At 36.4% G+C, this 20,000-nt stretch overlaps 1 protein-coding gene across 1 annotated transcript in view; it reads right to left on the reverse strand.

The window, feature by feature from the left end:
• The window catches only part of LOC143033854 (allatostatin-A receptor-like), a 217,789-nt gene that overhangs the window by 59,164 nt on the left and 138,625 nt on the right, over nucleotides 1–20,000 (reverse strand). The window lies entirely within an intron of this gene.

The following is a 20,000-nucleotide window of genomic DNA, read 5'->3' on the forward strand; positions in this document are numbered from 1 at the left end:
AGAAGAAGAGAAAAACGAAGAAGAAAAAGAAGAGAAAGACGAAAAAGAAGAATAAGAAGAGGAAGACGAAGAGGAAGAAGAAAAGGAAGAAGAAGAAGTGGAAGAAGATGTGAAAGAAGAAGAGGAAGACGAAGAAGAAGAGAAGAACTCGAAGAACTCGAAGAAGAAGAAGAAAGAACTCGAAAAGAAGGAAGAAGAAGAAGAAGAACTCGAAGAAGAAGAACTCGAAGAACTCGAATAACTCGAAAAAGAAGAACTCGAAGAACTCGAAAAAGAAGAACTCGAAGAACTCGAAAGAGAAGAACTCGAAGAAGAACTCGAAGAAGAAGAACTCGAAGAAGAAGGAGAACTCGAAGAAGAAGAACTCGAAGAACTCGAAGAAGAACTCGAAGAAGAACTCGAAGAAGAACTCGAAGAACTCGAAGAAGAACTCGAAGAACTCGAAGAAGAACTCGAAGAACTCGAAAAAGAACTCGAAGAACTCGAAGAAGAACTCGAAGAACTCGAAGAAGAACTCGAAGAAGAACTCGAAGAAGAACTCTTTATTTTCCAAAAAAGGGGCGTAGCCCAGGGCGCGCAGCGCCCGCGCCTAAGGCGCAGCGCCGCAGGCCAAGGCCCCCGGCGTAGCTGGGCCGGCGCAGCTGGTGGGCTTGTATATAAAAAAAAATTCATATGGTTGAATTATTTGACTTATTTTCTTTAAAGTGTGTGATATCCATGTAACTTGATCAAAGAGAAGTTAGGCTTTTGTCCTCTGGAAAATTATAAACCACAGCTACGATTCGTCCAGCCCGCCATCTATGATTACTGCTGGTATAGATTAAACTACACTTTATTAAGTTTCTTACTATTTATTAAGTTTCTTACTAGTGTAATAGATTACATATAGTTAAGTTATTTCGACTATTCTCTTTAAAACGTGTGATTTTCATGTAATTTGATCAATCGTGCATTTCAGCAAAAACCGTCGGATGGTATTCATAGTTGTGGTCGGCAATTATACAGAGGATAAAAATGTAACTTCTCTTTGATTAAATTACATGTAAATCACACATTTTAAAGAAAATAGGTCAAATAATGCAACCATATGCTAATTTTTTATATATAATCATGCATTTTAGCAAAAACCGTTCTTGTTCGAGTTTGGTCAGCTATTAATGAGTTTGACGATATTTGTAGTTGTGGTCGGCAAGTTTGCACAGGATAAAAACGTAACTTTTTTTCAAATTACATGAAAATCACACATTTTAAAGAAAATAGGTCAAATAATGCAACCATATGCAATTTTTTATATAAATTTGTGCCTTTCAGCAAAAACCGTCCTTGTTCGAGTTTGGTCGGCTATGAGTGAGTCGGACGGTATTCATAGCTGTTGCCGGTAATTTTGCAGAGGATAAAAACGTAACTTCTCATTACTGAAATTACATGGAAATCACAATTTTTAAAGAAAATAGGTCAAATAATGCAACCATATTTTAATTTTTTTTTTCATAAATGTGTGAATTTTAGCAAAAATCGTTCTTGTTCGTGTTTGGTCGACTATGAGCGAGTCGGTCGGCAATTTTGCAGAGGATAAAAACATAACTTCTCTTTGATCAAATTGCATGAAAATCACACATTTGAAAGAAAATAGGTCAAATAATGCAACCATATGCTAATCTTTTATATAAAATTGTCCATTTTAGCAAAAACCGGACGATATTCATAGCTGTTATCGGTAATTTTGCTGAGGATAAAAACCTAACTTCTCTTTGATCAAATTACATAGAAATCACACATTTTAAAGAAAATAGGTCAAATAATGCAACCATATGCTAATCTTTATATAAAATGTGTTTGGTAATTTTGTAGAGGATAAAAACGTAACTTCTCTATGATCAAATTACATGGAAATCACACATTTGAAAGAAAATAGGTCAAAGAATGCACCCATATGCTAATTTCTTATATAAATTTGTGCATTTCAGCAAAAACAGTCCTCAACACTCCTCATCACTCATTCTCGCTAACAGTTCGTACATCCTTGTCGAGCACGTTATATATGTATATATAAATATATATATATATATATATATATATATTATATATATATATATATATATAAATATATATAAATATATATGGACATAGGAGATATGTAGAAACGAGATATAGAAACGGGTTTAAGATGAAACGGGAATAGAAAGGGAAGTGAGAAATGGGTATGATGAGGGAATAATCCGATGGTTTGGGCACATGGAATGAATGAATGAAGAAAGACCGGTAAAAAATGAGTGCGGAAAATAGAAATGGATGGACTGATCTTGAGCGAAAGACCAAAAATATAATGAATGGATGGAGTGAAGGGGCTCTTGGATAAAAGACAGGGATAGGTGGAGTGGTTGTGAATAACAGATAGTTTCGCGCTTATAGACAGAGAGGCAGGTAGACAGGCTAATAGATAGATAATCTGTTTCTTCATTTTCTTGATGCTTACCGGCTTACTCTCTTCACCTTCATCTCTCCTAGTCTTGCCACCAAATAACACTTTTCTTTCATAAATTATTCTAATTCGATACTTTCCACTGAACTTCTCCTTTTCATCTCTCCTAGTGTCTTGCCTCTCTACCATCTCGAGTGCTTTCATTTCGGAAAATCAAAACTATTGACATTCTCTGACATCTATACCGAGCAGCCTTTAAGAACGACGAAGCACTGTATCTTTACATTTCCGTTTCATTTGTGTTTCTTCTCTAATATGATTCCTAAATTGACTGACATCTCTTCTAAGCTATAAGTTTCATTACCCAGCTTATAAAAACCAAATGAATCTTATTATCATCTACGGGTCTTTGTTCACTATTTTTTCTGACAGACAGACAGACAGACAGACAGACAGTTAGATAGAGGGGGAGAGGGAGAGGGAGCAGGGAAGGGATACAGAGAGAGAGAGGAGGAGAGAGAGAGAGAGGGAGGGAGGGAGAGGGAGGGAGAGAGGGAGGGAGAGAGGGAGGGAGAGAGGGAGGGAAGGGAGGGAGAGAGGGAGGGAAGGGAGGGAGAGAGGGAGGGAGAGAGGGAGGGAGAGAGGGAGGGAGAGGGAAAGAGGGAGGGAGAGAGGGAGGGAAAGGGGGAGGGATAGGGAGAGGGAGAGGGGGAGGAAGAGAGGGAGGGAGGGAGAGTGAGAGAGCAGGGATATCCTGTTACGAAAGAATCTGAACTATTTCTGCATAGGATACATCTACGTGATCACCATAACTTGTTACCAGTCTCGCTTTTCTCGAGCGGGATTTCATCTACGCTTGGACTGAGCGTCCTCAATATGAGGAAAGTAAATTCGGATGTCTAAAACAACAATTCAGTTTATTGAAGAGTAAAAGACCTCATGCAAGGCTCTGAATACATGACTTTAAAGATGGGAGAAAAATACTCAAAGCACTTTTCTACTGAATAATACTTTCCAACTTCAATCTTAGTCAAGAGTGCAATGTCATATGTATATTTGTATACTAGAATACATGTTCCACATATCATCTGTATTTTTCTTACATTTTGTTAACCTAGCTAATACAACATATATAGCATATGTTTACATATATTTATTTGAATATGTAAACATAAAATTGATTATATTTCTTCAGTTATTGGAGACCTTCACACATCAGCTTTGTATTTTCTGAAGGAAACTGACTAATATGTAAAGCGAACATGCACGGGTTGATCTAAATAGCTTTAATCCATCCATGTCCAGAGTTCTTATTTGACTCAATTAATTCATATAAACAAATACTCTAAAAGACTACACGGATTCAAATAAGTATATTTAGGATGCATACGTAACTTTACACTCCATCCCTGAGACGATATTATCTAATATCACTGAGAAAATGAAGTACTTTGCCAAGCGAAGTATAATTATAATCTTCAGTCTGGGCTCACACTTGATTAATGTTCCCCTTTATGAATTTCGCAAGCCAGTATTGTAAGCGTCATTTTTTCTTTTTCTATCTTCTAATTTTGCCAGACACACACACACACACACTCTCTCTCTCTCTCTCTCTCTCTCTCTCTCTCTCTCTCTCTCTCTCTCTCTCTCTCTCTCTCTCTCTCTCTCTCTCTCTCTCTCTCTCTCTCTCTCTCTCTCTCTCTCTCTCTCTCTCTCTCTCTCTCTCTCTCTCTCTCTCTCTCTCTCTCTCTCTCTCTCTCTCTCTCTCTCTCTCTCTCTCTCTCTCTCTCTCTCGCTCTCTTTAACCACTCCCGGGTTCTCTGTCCTCAATTTTTCATCTCATTTTAGCTGCCTTATTTCCCTGCGTGTTTTCATTTCTTGGATAATTTTTACTCTAAGAAGTCTCCTCTAAAATTTTTCCTTTGTCCTTCTAAATTTATATACGTTTTTATCTCACTCATGCTATTATATAACTTTCTTTTGAAATCCAAAGATACTGCTATCAAGAAAATCTTTTATGCAGAAATTCAATCTCGATATCAGTTTTTCTTGACAGCCTTTTCATTGAAACAGCGAGGTCAGAATAACCGTGTTAAAAAAGTTTATAGCTTCTACGATATTTCAAAAGTGAACCAAAATACCGTTTAATCAAGATATATAACTTTAAAGAAGAATTTCACGATTAATTCTCTAAATGTATAAATTCTTTTGAACTTAGCTCTTCATTGCCAGGCACTCTTTCCTGCCGTAACAGCTGCAGGTGCAAATTAATGCACACGAGTTGTGTGGTCGTCTGACCGGACTCGACGCTTGAAGGTCAGGTTGGGTCACTCGAGGGTCACCGTTGTGTATATTACTGTTCTAGGTGACGTAAGGAGAGATTTACACTCAGTGTGGCTTAAGAGACATGTACCGCACACAGCTTATCAAATTAAGAATCGACGGAAAGATTAGACCGTTGTTGTAAACAACCATGGCGAATATCATATCAAATCTGCTAATCCACGTTTATGTGTCCTGCAAAGCAAAGTCATAACCAGACTTTGTTTCTATATATGCTTCCTTTATAAAAATGAATCATTTCCGTGATTTAAAATTTTTGGTTGATTTCTATCAATCCCTTTCTTATGGTGGTATGATTTATAAATTCTATTTTCTATATATATACAAAAAAAAAAGAGTTCTTACTCTTTACATGGGATGTAGCCAGCCTAGGCGTTAGATTATTTGAATCAGTTCAGAGGAAGGTCCAAGCCGGGTAAAAGAGTACCAATAACTACTCATATAATAGTCGATATTAGAATATATCAGATTTTAAATGTCGCCAATAATATTTCTAACATTTACCATTTCGGAACTTTTCGATGTCATTTGATTACAGAAACATTCTGAATGCGACAATTGTGTTTTTTTTTTTTTTTTTTTGGTGAGACCAATTATTGAAGCTTCACATTTAGGTAGATATATTAACTTTATATGCGTAAAAAAACTGATTTCTAAAATTGTATCTATATATCTTACTGCTAGTAGCAAGGGTATATTAGTAATTGACTATATATTTGGTAACACAGTTAACTTCACAGTTTAGAACAACGTTTTGATATTAGTAAGCTTTTCTTAGTAGGTAGTCATACATATAACTTCGCCAAAAAAGTCATTGTTTTTAGCACCAAAAAAATCTCCATTATTGCTGTAGCTAATTATATAACTTAGTGTAATGAAATATCGATGAAAAACGACAATGATACCCATATCTTTTGCTTTATCTGTACGACCAATAGAAACAAAACGCATGACTACATTTCATTGCTGTCAATTACGTTGCTGGAAATTGCTTAGTCATGCATAATAGTCAGACATCCAGTGTTAGCAATTCTAAAATTGTTGACGCCAATACCTTTACAACTCTAAAACCAAAGATTCATTATATATTCAGAAAAAATATCATTATATGAAGCTCTATATATCGGTACAGAGAAAATTATATTTGTCACTATATATATAAACATCGCTCTTCAATGAAGCCTTTATATACACATATACACACATACACACACACACACACACACACACACACACACACACACACACACACACACACACACACACACACACACACACACACACACACACACACACACACACACACACACACACACACATATGTAAGCAAAGAGGCTTTTATCAATCCTATAAATAGACCCCCACCCCTGATCTCTTGGGCTCATTAGGACCATTTAAGGAACGTCTGATTCAGGGAATTAAAGGAGTATCGCTGCATTTTTTAAATGTTGGTTACTAATAACTTCGATTTATTACGGTGAGATTCAAACTTTCTCTTTAACTGTGTTGTCCCTGGTTTGATATCGGTAGTTACCAAGAGCCGCCCTTTAGCTGACTTAGTTCACACAGAGCTTACAGCTTAGTTCCTTCTGGTGTCAATTATTTTTCTTATCGTCAATGACGAGTTGATGTCAACATCTTACCCTTTAATATCCAGAGATGACTTATATACCGAGTGCAATGGTCTAGGGCAGGAGGGCAGGATAGATAAGATGGGGGAGTGGGAGGGAGGGGGGATTTGGGGGATTAATGGAAGGAAAGAATGAAATGGAAGGAAGTAAGAGTAATGATAGATGTGGGGCAGACCCACTTGCTCGGTTAGTTTATAGTCTTTATATAGAGAATTTTCAATTAAACTGATTTTTAATCATTTATCTTCCAGAGACTAAGTAGAATAGCCTTGCATTAGGTAGAACAATGTCTTTTAGGAGATCATGGATACTGACAGGTTAAAACGATGACATGACTTTGACTTTTCTATAACTATAAATATTAGAAATGTCTTTCGGATGTTCCACGAGCGTCCTGTTATCTAATTCATTAAGGATGTCATTTACAATTTGCTCTGCTCTTATCCTCCTTGACTGGTGACTCCATTTTGTACATAATATCCAAGAAGAAACGTTTTAGAACCAATATCAAATATGGAAAAGCAATTTAGTATTTAAAATAATTCACAAATACGATGTATTTCAGGTTAATATTAAAGACTGTTGATAATAATAATTAGATAAAAAAGTTACTGTAAAACTTAGAACATGTTATGTCTACATCTCATATTATGAAAGGCACAATGATTAAATTATTCACGTCCTTTGCCATTCTAGAAAAAATACTTTTTTTTTTTTGTTATAAAATGTTAGACTGGTTTCAACTTTTAGATTGAAGTAGAAAAGATTATTCTAAAAGGTTCTTTGTATTCGGTTCTGATTAAGAAACTTTCATCTAATGTCTGCAATTTGGATAATTAAAAACCAAACCATTTCAAGAGGGTCATGAAATGGAAAGTTGTCTGGTTTTATTTTCTCCAATGAATAATTTTATATGGGATTAAGGAATGTAACTAAAAAACAAAGTAGCAAAGCAAATCACCCTCTTGAACGTAAATTTATGATTGATTTTGTTGTACGTCTAAGAATATACCAGGAATAACCCCAAGAAACAATTAAAATGGAGGGGGGGGTGCTGTGAATATATGAAAACATCCATCTTTAGACCTTATCAGTTATTTTCTCTCAGTAACTACCTCCTCATGGAATGACTTTAAAAATGGTAAGTTACCTTTTTGTAAAAAAAAAAATCCTGATTTTATAGCGGTGAAATATATATAGAAAAAATAAAAAAAGCAGAAATATTATCACAAATAAAGCAAGAAAAATGTCGCATTATATTTTTCTTTTGTATTTTTTCTTTTGAAATTTCAAAAGTAAAGTACACTAAAGAAAATAAAAATATGATGACATGTACCATATGTTCCAAATGGCTAATGATTCTGCAGTTTCGATGAATACGTTGCTAATAAGGAAGAACATGAAGCATTTAATACACCACTAAAGTTGACAAGGATGACTAAATGATTACTGTGAAAGGTTGATGAAAATATGACTGTTTTTTTTTTCTTTCAATTATCTAAATGGCTCGTATCTCCTCGGACCTGCTGGAGTTATATTGTACTCCTTCAGGTAGGAGTGGTAGTATCCGGAGAAGACAGCAGAGGAGGTGGTGTCTTGGACCAGGCGCTTGTTGCGATGGGGTTGGAGGAAGAGGATCTATGGGAGGAGATCTGTTTCGGAAGTGAATGAGAAGCAGGAAGGGAAGTGGAAGAGAGACGGAGACGGAACAGCTAAACTTAGTCCACCTCTACGCCCCCTCGGCTCCATCCGTAGGACTCACTGTCGTGAGAGAAAGCAGGGCTGACGATAGGCTCGTAGTCTACGTCCATGTTCTCACCTAGGGAAGGTCCCTGTTAAGCTCTCCCACATGCCCCCAATGTCCTGGGTGTAGGAGTTGGAGCCAGAGATCGGGTAACGTCAGCTTTCCCATAGAAGGTAGTGATCCCACGAAGCTACTCGTAACTGCTCATTTCATGAATTACATGAGCGTCTCCTTCATTTCCTCAATCGAGGGTTGTCTTTAGTTGAAATAAACTTGTCAGTGGGAAACCTCCAGCATGTCCGTAAAGTCGAGGTTGATTTTTACAAGTTATGCTGTGAACAGTTTTTGATTGACGTATACGTCAGCCACTGGTTTGGTATATCAGTCTTTGTAATTTTCCGAGTACACTTGGTACTAAGACGTCGTAACACCTCTTTAAGTCAGCCTTTAGTGACGATTTCTCATAACTGCACAACAAAACTTGGAGCACAAAATATATGAAGTTTCTGATTATAGGAATCTTGCATAAGATTTGACAACCACATATTCACTTGTTGATCAAATTCACACTGGGAACCAATCCTGTAATGGACTTTCTAATATGATTCACCACTTGTATGCACTACATCACCTGCAAATCTGAACATTTCTATGACACCGGTGTTCTTACCACGAAACGAAAAAAAATCACCTATTACAAAGGTTATTTATTTTATTTGGTTATTTATTGAATGAATAGGGACCACGAAAAGAGAGAGGGAGGGAGGGAGGAAGGGAGGAAGGGAAGAAGGGAGGGAGGGAGGGAGGGAGGGAGGAAGTGAAGGTTAGTGAATGGGAGTGGAGTGGGTTGGAATAGAATTATGCCTTTTGATTGGCTACCTCCCTTGAAAGGGGGAAACATTGGTATATGTATGTGTGTATACAACGGTTATTTTAAAACAATCGTGTTTTGTACTTATTTTATTCGGGAGTCTAAAAGGAATCAACGCAGTTTTCTATATTTTAAACCCTATTAATTTTTCCTTGGAGACTAATTTTCGTTACTTAGTAGTTTGGAGCCATGAATACATTAGATATCACCTTGTTTCTGACATAACATTTCAAATAAAACTATATTCAAAACATTTATACTTATCGTATGGACTTAAGTGAAAAAATATTACATATCCCATAGATCTTATTCTGAACAACGACAGGTTATCATATTAGGCTTAGATATTGTTACCAAACTAATGGTCTAATGGCTTACAAATTTCTAACAGATTCAGTTCTCAATTTGTTTTGCACAAATTCGGGTACAAAGTTTGTTTGAAAAATTTTCATTATGGTAATATGACAAATGACGTGGCCAAACCAGCAAGCTTAAGTTTGTCTACGATGTTTTGAATATGCATATGAATAGATTATTTTTAAACCATTCAGAATTAATTAAAGTCATGTCAGCCTCCACACCATTCTTTGTGTTATCTTATATTATTTATTTATCTATTCATTTATTTATGCTTATATTAATTAGTTTGTTAATTTATTTCTTTGTATCTGTATTTGTTTATTTGTAGGTTTATTCACATTTTACCCAAACATTTATTGATTTATTCATTTGTTTATATATACATCCATTTACTTGTATAATTATTTATACATTAATCATTTGATTTATTTGTCCATTCATTCATTAATTGAATTATTTACGTATTACTTACTTACGGCTCGCAGTAATGAATTTAAACTGGACAAATTTAGATTTAAGAAGGAAATAGGCAAGAATTGGTTTACTAATAGGGTGGTCGACGAATGGAATAGATTTAGTAACCATGTAGTAAGCGCTGAAAATATCAGTTGTTTTAAGAAACGATTAGACAATTTTATGGATGGGGATGACAGGTGGTGATGGATACGGAGCTGCCTAGTGTAGGCCTTATGGTCATAAGAACAGAAGAACATAAGAATGAATGAGACTGCAAGAGAACATAAGGCCTACACTAGGCAGCTCCGTATCCATCATCACCTGTCATCCCCCATCCATAAAGTTGTCTAAGCGTTTCTTAAAACAACTGATATTTTCAGCGCTTACTACATGATTACTAAGTTTATTCCATTCGTCGACCACTCTATTAGTAAACCAATTCTTGCCTATTTCCTTCTTAAATCTAAATTTGTCCAGTTTACAACCATTACAGCGAGTCCTGCCCTGTTGTTTAAATATGATGACCTTGTTTGCATCACCATTGTTATCTTGTAGTCTCCTTCATTCTTATGTTCTTATTTTCTTATGTATGAGTTTATTACATTTATTTATCATTTACCTATCTTTTTGCTACTATTGATTCATTAACTTATTAAATATTCCTTTTCTGAATCCTCATAGATCAAAAAGTGTCTTTCTCTGTTTTTTCAATTAATTTCTTTGTGATCATTGCTTCTCATTCTTCCTAATTTTCCAATTTTTGGCTAATCAAACAACCGACTTTAGTTTCATATCACTTAAAAATAAAACTTAGATATCAGTGATAATATAATAAATACAGTTTGTTTCTCTTATTATCTATAAGAAACATATATTCAGATTAACTGTAGGAAATGGAAAAGATAAGTACGAAGAAATAAAGACAAATTGATTGTTGTTGTTCTTTTGTAAATAAAAAGCGACACAAATAGAGAACGAATGGTATTATTACATATGGTATTATCCTTCATATTCATCAATCATTCTCATCTCTCCTCCTATCCACGCAACTCATAGTCAAACCCTATGCATTCAATTAAGGGACTATGAATTTTAGAGAGAATATGCCTTCCATTATGGTCACTTCAGTTCCATAAATGGCTAGTTCTGCTCGGGCAAATATGAAAGAGTTTTAATCCCTTGATGGGAAGAATTTTTTTTATTTCGATTTATTTCGTTTCCACGTGTGTTCCCGAGCCAATACCATTTGCATCCTTTTACTCTTACTTGAATACAAATTTGGTATTGCCTGAAAAAAAAAGATAAACAAAGTTTCTTTTTTCCTATTCTTATACCCTTATATGGATAGCTTGCTCGCTCAAACGGTTATTTGTTTATTTATTTATTTGTTTATTTATTTTTTCATTTATTTACTTATTTATTTATTTATTTATTTATTTATTTATTTATTCATCTATTTATTTGTTTATTTATTTATCTATTTATTTATTTGTTTATTTATTTGTTTATTTATCTATTTATCCATTTAATTATCTACTTATTTATTTATTTATTTATTCATATATTAATTTTTTTTACTTATTTATTTGTTTATCTATTATTTATTTACTTATTCATTTATTTATCTATTTTTTAACTTTAGAAATGCAATTTTGTTTCATTCATGTACAAACTCTTCTATATTTGATATGATTTATACGATATTTATTTTAGTAACGCTACAAAAGCATTTTGTATCACGATGTCTGATGCATAAGTCAATTTATTGATCCAAATCTCTCTTGGAGAAGACTCGTCACCCCACAGGAGACTATCTTCAACCACCGCTTCACCCAGTAAGTCATTTACTAAAAACACTCTATGTTCTTCTCTGGAAAGAGTGACTTTTGGAAATTGTAATATGAAATGTTCTGCGTCTCCTGTATAAGGCTGGCAACTGATGCAATTGGTGTCTGTTGTCGGGCCAATTCTGTGGCGGTGCTATTTTGGTGAAAGGTGGGGACTTGGATGTAGGTTTTCCAGTTAACTGCTCTTTTTTTTTTAGGTAATATAACTGCTGGGATGTTTCATGTGGAGTTTAGTTGAGAAGAGAATTTGGCAGTCTATGACGAAATGCTTATTTTGTGACCTGAACATGTATATATCTTTGTATGGACGCGTTTTTCGGTAATTATAGAAGATATATATATATATATATATATATATATATATATATATATATATATATATATATATATGTATATATATATATAAATATATATATATATATATATATATATATATATATATATAAAGTCCCGTGATTTTTATCATAAAGGTTTATTCCTTAATCGGTGAATTACCATAAATATATATATATATATATATATATATATATATATATATATATATATATATATATATATATATATATGTATATATATATTATATACATATATATATTATATATATGAATATATTATATATATATATATATATATATATATATATATATATATATATATAATACTATCTCCATGACCGTCGAGCAGAGGATTCGAACCAAGGCTTATGGACCCAAGAGAGGCTCCACAACACCCGCCTTTGACCACTCGACCACAGACGATCTAAAAGCGTATGAACTCGTAATCTATCTGATTACCGAGATTGGGGAGGGCGCTTACTGCTCCCCCATATAAACCCCTTTTTACCATAAGCCTAATCGCACCAGTGGGAATGGTAAGGACTAGAACGAATCCCCATCACGCTTCTCGCCATCGTAACTATGTGAATAATTCGCTAGTGGACAGCGACATCAATCATACAATCTCCATGACCATCGCGCAGAGGATTCGAACCACTGCTTATGGACCCAAGAGAGGCTCCACAACACCTGCCTTTGACCACATAGTTACGATGGCGAGAAACGTGAGGGGGATTCGTTCTAGCCCTTACCATTCCCAGTAGTGCGATTAGGCGTATGGTAAAAAGAGGTTTACATGGGGGAGCAGTAAGTGCCCTCCCTAATCTCGGTAATCAGATAGATTACGAGTTTATACGCTTTTAGATCGTCTGTGGTCGAGTGGTCAAAGGTGGGTGCTGTGGAGCCTCTCTTGGGTCCATAAGCAGTGGTTCGAATCCTCTGTGCGACGGTCATGGAGATTGTATGATTGATGTCGCTGTCCACTAGCGAATTATTCACATAGTTACGATAGCGAGAAGCTTAAGGGGGATTCGATCTAGTCCTTACCATTCCCACTGGTGCGATTAGGCTTATGGTAAAAAGGGGTTTATATGGGGGAGCAGTAAGCGCCCTCCCCAATCTCGGTAATCAGATTACGAGTTCATACGCTTTTAGATCGTCTGTGGTCGAGTGGTCAAAGGCGGATGTTGTGGAGCCTCTCTTGGTCCATATGCAGTGGTTCGAATCCTCTGCGCGACGGTCATGGAGATTGTATGATTGATGTCGCTGTCCACTAGCGAATTATTCACATAGTTACGATGGCGAGAAGTGTGAGGGGTATTCATTCTAGTCCTTACCATTCCCACTGGCGCGATTAGGCGTATGGTAAAAAAAGGGGTTTATATGGGGGAGCAGTAAGCGCCCTCCCCAATCTCGGTAATCAGATTACGAGTTCATACGCTTTTAGATCGTCTGTGGTCGAGTGGTCAAAGGCGGGTGTTGTGGAGCCTCTCTTGGGTCCATAAGCAGTGGTTCGTATTCTCTGCGCGACGGTCATGGAGATTGTATGATTGATGTCGCTGTCCACTAGGGAATTATTCATATATATATATATATATATATATATATATATATATATATATATATATATATATGTATACATATATGTATGTATATATATATATGTACATATATATATATGTGTGTGTATAGATATATACGCATATGCATATATATATATATATATATATATATATATGTATATATATATATGAGGAATGGACGACAAAATGAGTGGTAGCGGAATGATGTAAGATATATAACTGTTGATTTCCCGATTATGTTTGTACACTCTGAAGAAGCTCTGTTAAGAGCGAAACGTCAGTTAATAAAACTTCAACGGTTCTCGGTGTTTATCTCACCACCCTACCACTCATATATATATATATGTATATATATACACATATGTATATATATATATATATATATATATATATATATATATATATATATATATATATATATATGTAGTTCCTTGATTTTCATAATAATGGTTAATTCCTTAATCGGAGAATTACTATCATATTGACGCAGGTTAAGGAAGAGATGATAATAATTTCCAGCACTCTCTGAGTAGTTCAACCATAAAGCATATTGAACACGATTTTTTTTTTTTTTTATGAGTATCTCAATCTGCAATAACATGTTATCTATTCGCCACAGCCCATTTCTTCTCACAGATTAGTGGAGGTGTGGAGGATGCCCCAGAAGGTGCGCACCTGCGTCTAAAACTGTCACCTTTGCCCTATGAGCCCGGAAGCAGGGGAAGGTAAGAACCACTGTTGGAAATGGGAGAAAGATGCTGAACTCGAACCCATGAATAGAAGAATGCGTGACTCAAACGCTTCTGAATAGATGTGGATATACATTACTAATTATTCATGACCTCACGTATATAAAAAATCTGGATTTTTCATATTCTGAAAGAATATGATTTTGTGCATATCATCTTGAGTAATACTGGAGTGTTCGTAAATTTTCTTTTCCACGTGATTAGATAGAAATTTTATGTTATAAAACTAAGAGTCCATCTAACGTCTTTCTGTAACTCTTTCTCAATATTTTTGGTTTCTATCTTGTCTGATTATTGTCATTTCTTTTGAATTTTTTTCGTATATTCAGTTAACTGAAATATTTGATAAATCAGTAGACACTGGTTTCGTGCCTACTGCTTGGAGGCAAGCAAACGTTGTTCCTGTTTTTAAGAAGGGAGATAGATCGTCTATATGCAACTACAGGCCAATAAGTTTGACATCGATTATAGGAAAAATGCTTGAATCAGTAATAGTAAATAGACTCAGAGAACACATCGAAAGACATCATTTAATTCGTGATTCACAGCATGGTTTCTCCAAGGGGAAGTCATGTGTGACTAATCTTTTATCCTTTTACACTAAAGTATATAAGGCGTCAGATAATAATGATAATTACGATGTTATTTACCTTGACTTTAGCAAAGCGTTCGACAAGGTGTCACACCAGAGACTACTAAATAAAATCAAAGCCCATGGCATAGTAGGAAAAGTGTTAGAATGGATTAGAGCTTGGATTAGTGTAACGTAATATTAGATATTACGTCATATGTGTAATTATGTTTTGTGTTCCTTTGTATTACATAACTATGTTCATATTTCTTGTCTATGTATGTATTGTAACAATGTTAAGCAGTAACGCCCGTCCACTATATGTAATCTTGCCAACGTGCAGAGAGGTGCGCACTCTTGTACAACAAACAGACAAGCGAAATCCTGAATAGTTCGGAGCGCACAGATTTGACAGTTACTAAATAAATAGATTGTTCAAGCGAGTCGAGGGTCCTAAAACTACCCATGTTGACGTGTTAACTTACCCTCCTCCTCACCCGCACCCTTAACCGGAAGTATCCGGCTTCCGGTCCAATGGTATATAAGCGGTGGAAACCGCTCATTCCTTGTCATTTTTCACTCTATTGATCTCTTGATAAAAATACAAGTTTGGACTCATGAGACGATTGGTGTGAAGTGATCACCCTTTTTGCCTACATTACGTGTCTGATATACATTGCATTACTTTACTTATATTTGTACTTATTACTTATTCTGATGCATGTTCCTGATCTCTTTGTACTTAAATAGTACCATATTGTATACGTATCTTGTTTCTTATTTGAACGATAATTTCCATATTCTCATAATCATGTAACGGTCCCATTGACCCTACTGCCCATTCTCTTTTGTGTTGATTGCCTGTAAATATTTTCCATTAATAATTTCGTTTACTAGTTTTATCGCTAGTTTAATATTCCTTTCCTGGAATCTTCTTTGTTACCTTTACTTCTAGTCTTACGAATTATCTAGGCCCTGACCAGATAGTTCAGTCCTACAGTGGCTTCTAGAAGTGCGCTGGTTCTTAAGCACTTAGACGTTATACGTAACGTCTCTTCACATACCAGCGCCCGTAACATTAGTAACAGAAAACAACGGGTCACCATAAATGTGTGCATAAACGACTTAGACGACGGGATAAATAGTAATGTTATTAAGTTTGCGGATGACACTAAAATAGGAAGCCTAATTAGGTCAGGAGACGACGCAGAGATTCTGCAGGATGATCTTAACAAATTGTTCACATGGTCGGTGAAATGGCAAATGATCTTCAATATCTCTAAGTGTAGCGTGTTAAACGTAGGGCTACACAATCCCGAAAATAGATACAGCTTAGATAACACGCTTTTAGAGAAAACTGAGTGCGAGAGAGACTTGGGAGTTCTAGTAAGTCCGGACCTTAAAACCAGGAAACAGTGCATTAGCGCCAGGAATAAAGCTAACAGAGCCTTAGATTTCATTGCTAGGACGGTAACGAATAGAAGTGCAGAGGTAATTGTTAAACTCTATCTAGCGATAGTTAGACCCATCCTTGACTATGCGGTACAGTTTTGGTCTCCGTCCTATAGAATGGACATCAATTCACTAGGATCAGTACAGAGAAGAATAACCAAAATGGTACATGGACTCAGAAATTTACCTTACGAAGAGAGGCTTAGGCACCTTAACTTACACTCTCTGGAAAGAAGCAGAGTGCAGAGTGCAGGTGTTCAAGTAGATCAAAGGCTTTAACAAGAGTGATGCAAGCAAGGTCATCATATTAAAACAACAGGGCAGGACTCGCAGTAATGTTTATAAACTGGACAAATTTAGATTTAGAAAGGAAATAGGCAAGAATTGGTTTACTAATAGGGTGGTCGACGAATGGAATAAGCTTAGTAACCATGTAGTAAGCGCTGAAATTATCAGTTGCTTTAAGAAACTATTAGACAACTTTATGGATGGGGGTGACAGGTGGTAATGGATACGGAGCTGCCTAGTGTAGGCCTTATGGTCTCTTGCAGTCTCCTTCATTCTTATGTTCTTGTGAAAGATTATGAGAACATCACCTTTCAAACCGATGCTTATAATTTTCCCAGAACTCCATTATCTTCCTTTTCTCTCTTTTTCACTTCCTTACTTTCCTTCCCAGTATTTACTTCTCTCTTTTCTCTCTCCCTATTTTTTCATGTTCTCATACTCACTTATACTTTCACTCTTTTTCTCTCTTCAGCAACTGTGTGAAATGACGATAATAGGATTAATTAGTTCTACCACTGCATATCGAACCCTTGGCTGTGTGACTATTTAATATAAGGCAAGGAAACTGCCGCCGCGCTATGCAGGCAGTACCAAAAGGAATGTTATGGAAATTGTCCTACACATTCCCCGACGTTAATTAGCACCTTGTGACATGTAGTCGTACAGCCAAGGGCTGACTTGCAGTGTCAGAGCTAGTTAATGAAATTGTCGTAACTTCACACACTAGTGGGATGACTCTTCTGAATGAAAAAGATACAGTGAAATTAAGACTACATTCTGTGCCGTGTGAGTTGGCGACAGTGAATATAAAGGACAAGTTCCAGAACATTTGTTTTGTTACATTCTGCATGGCACGATGGTAGCGCCCTTACCTTGTTATAAGTAATCGCACAGCCAAGTGTTCAAGTCTCAGTAGCAGAGCTAGTCAATCCAATTGTCGTAACTTCACACATATATGCATATATACATGTACATACACACGTGTACACACACACACGCATACACATACGCACACATGCACTCACACACACACACACACACACACGCACGCACACACACACACACACACACACACACACACACACACACACACACACACACACACACACACATATATATATATATATAATATATATATATATTATATATATATATATATATATATATATACATGTTTAACAACCACAATGCACTTTAATTCTAGGCCATCAAGACCGACATGCAGAAATTGAAATGTGGTACTGCTAAGGACTCGAACTCCAGCATCCTCATGACAAGTGCGGTAGTGACTTAGCGCACTTCTCATGAGGATACTGGGGTTCGAGTCCTTGGCAGTACCACATTTCAATTTCTGCATGTCGGCCTTGATGGCTTAGAATTAAAGTGCATTGTGGTTGTTGAAATGTATCTCTAATCACTGGAACCCGTTCAGTGTTGTACACACACACACACACACACACACACACACACACACACACACACACACACACACACACACACACACACACACACACATATATATATATATATATATATACGTATACATATATACATACATATATATATATATATATATATATGTATACATATATATATATGTATATATATACAGTATACATATATTTGTATATATATATACATATATATATATATATACATATATATATATATATATGTGTGTGTGTGTGTGTGTGTGTGTGTGTGTGTGTGTGTGTGTGTGTGTGTGTGTGTGTGTGTGTGTGTGTGTGTGTGTGTAATCTTTATTTCGTCCACTCCTGGATATACACCAGCAAGTGAAAAATATATACTCCTTATTTTTGTGCGGATTGGATAATTTTTTCCCTCTGGGGAATCGTATATTCCTCGCAATATTTGTCATTCTCTATGAAGTGAGCTTAGCCCTGGCTGTTCAATCTATACATGGATGGCATGATACGAGAGGTGAATGCAAGGGTGGTGGGTAGGTATGCAGACAGAATGCCGATGGACATAATGTCGACGGACATAATGTCGATGGACAACATGTCGATGATCAAAGTGCCAACATTTGTTCAATAGGACAAAATGTCGACGGACATAATGTCGATGGACAAAATGCTTTACTTACAACCAGTGGGCAAGAGGTTGGAGATGGTTAAAGAAAATGGAGAAAAGTGGGAAATAAGCCAGTTGTTGCTTGCTGACGACACTGCGCTTGTAGCAGGATCAGAGGAGGGATTGAGTTAGTTAGTGTCAGAGTTTGAGGTGTGTGAAAGAAGGAAGCTGAAGATAAATGTGGGCAAAAGTAAGGTGATGAGATGTACAAGTGGAGAGAGTGGCAGCAGGCTGGAAGTGAGTATTAAGGGTGAGAGACTGGAGGAAGTGGATATTTTTAGATACTTGGGTGCAAATGTGGCAAAAAAGGGAGGACTGAGGGTGGAGGTAGAATGTAGATTGAGAGAAGCGAGTAAATGTCTTGGTGGATTAAAAAGTGTAATGAGAAATAGACATTTGGGAATGAATCCTAAGAGGAGGTTATATGAAGGAGTGATTGTGCCGACAGCAATGTACGGGACAGAAACATGAAACCTAAGAGAGGAAGAGAGAAGGAGTTTGAATTTGTTTAAAATGAAATGTCTGAGAAATATGATAAGGGTTACTAGGCTAAATAGAGTGAGAAATGAGGAGGTGAGGAGGAGAATAGGGGTGGAAAGGGAGCTGGGAGATAGGGTTGATGAAAGAGTATTAGGATGGTTTGGACAAATGGAAAGAAGAGTGAAGAAAGATTAGTAAAAGAAGTTTGGAAGGCAGAGGTGGAAGGAGTGAATATGAGGGGACGTCCTAGGATGAGATAGATAGATGGGGTAAAAATGGGCATTACGAAAGAGAGGAATGTCTGTTGAGGAAGGACGGGAGAGGACAAAAGATAGAGGTAAATGGAGAAGGGTTGTGTATAGATGATGCTGTGATGCATGAGTGGGTGGGGGATGGGGGGTGAGGGAGTTTGTCTGAGAAATAAATTGACGCAGCCGGAAGGAATTTCTCCCCGTCTTCTCCTTCTCTGCATGAGGGGACGGAGAGAGGGGGGGTTGCCGAATTGGTGAAGCGGCCTTGCTGTGGATGTGTTGTGTCTTGCGACACTGCTTCTGACCCAGGGCAGTGGACAGGATGCGGGGATGACCCGTCATCCGGGATGGTGCCAAGATGTGAGTGAGGGAAGGGGGTGGAGAGGAGTGGAGTGGGTAGGGGATGGGCGGGAGTGGTTTCTATGCCTTTATCTTTTTTGGCTACCTCCCGTGTAAGGGGGAAAAAGCCTTTGTTGTATATATATATATATATATATATATATATATATATATATATATATAT

Source organism: Oratosquilla oratoria, chromosome 16 (assembly GCF_046742065.1).
Source record: "Oratosquilla oratoria isolate Oo_2021 chromosome 16, ASM4674206v1, whole genome shotgun sequence".
NCBI classification, from domain to species: Eukaryota; Metazoa; Arthropoda; class Malacostraca; order Stomatopoda; family Squillidae; genus Oratosquilla; species Oratosquilla oratoria.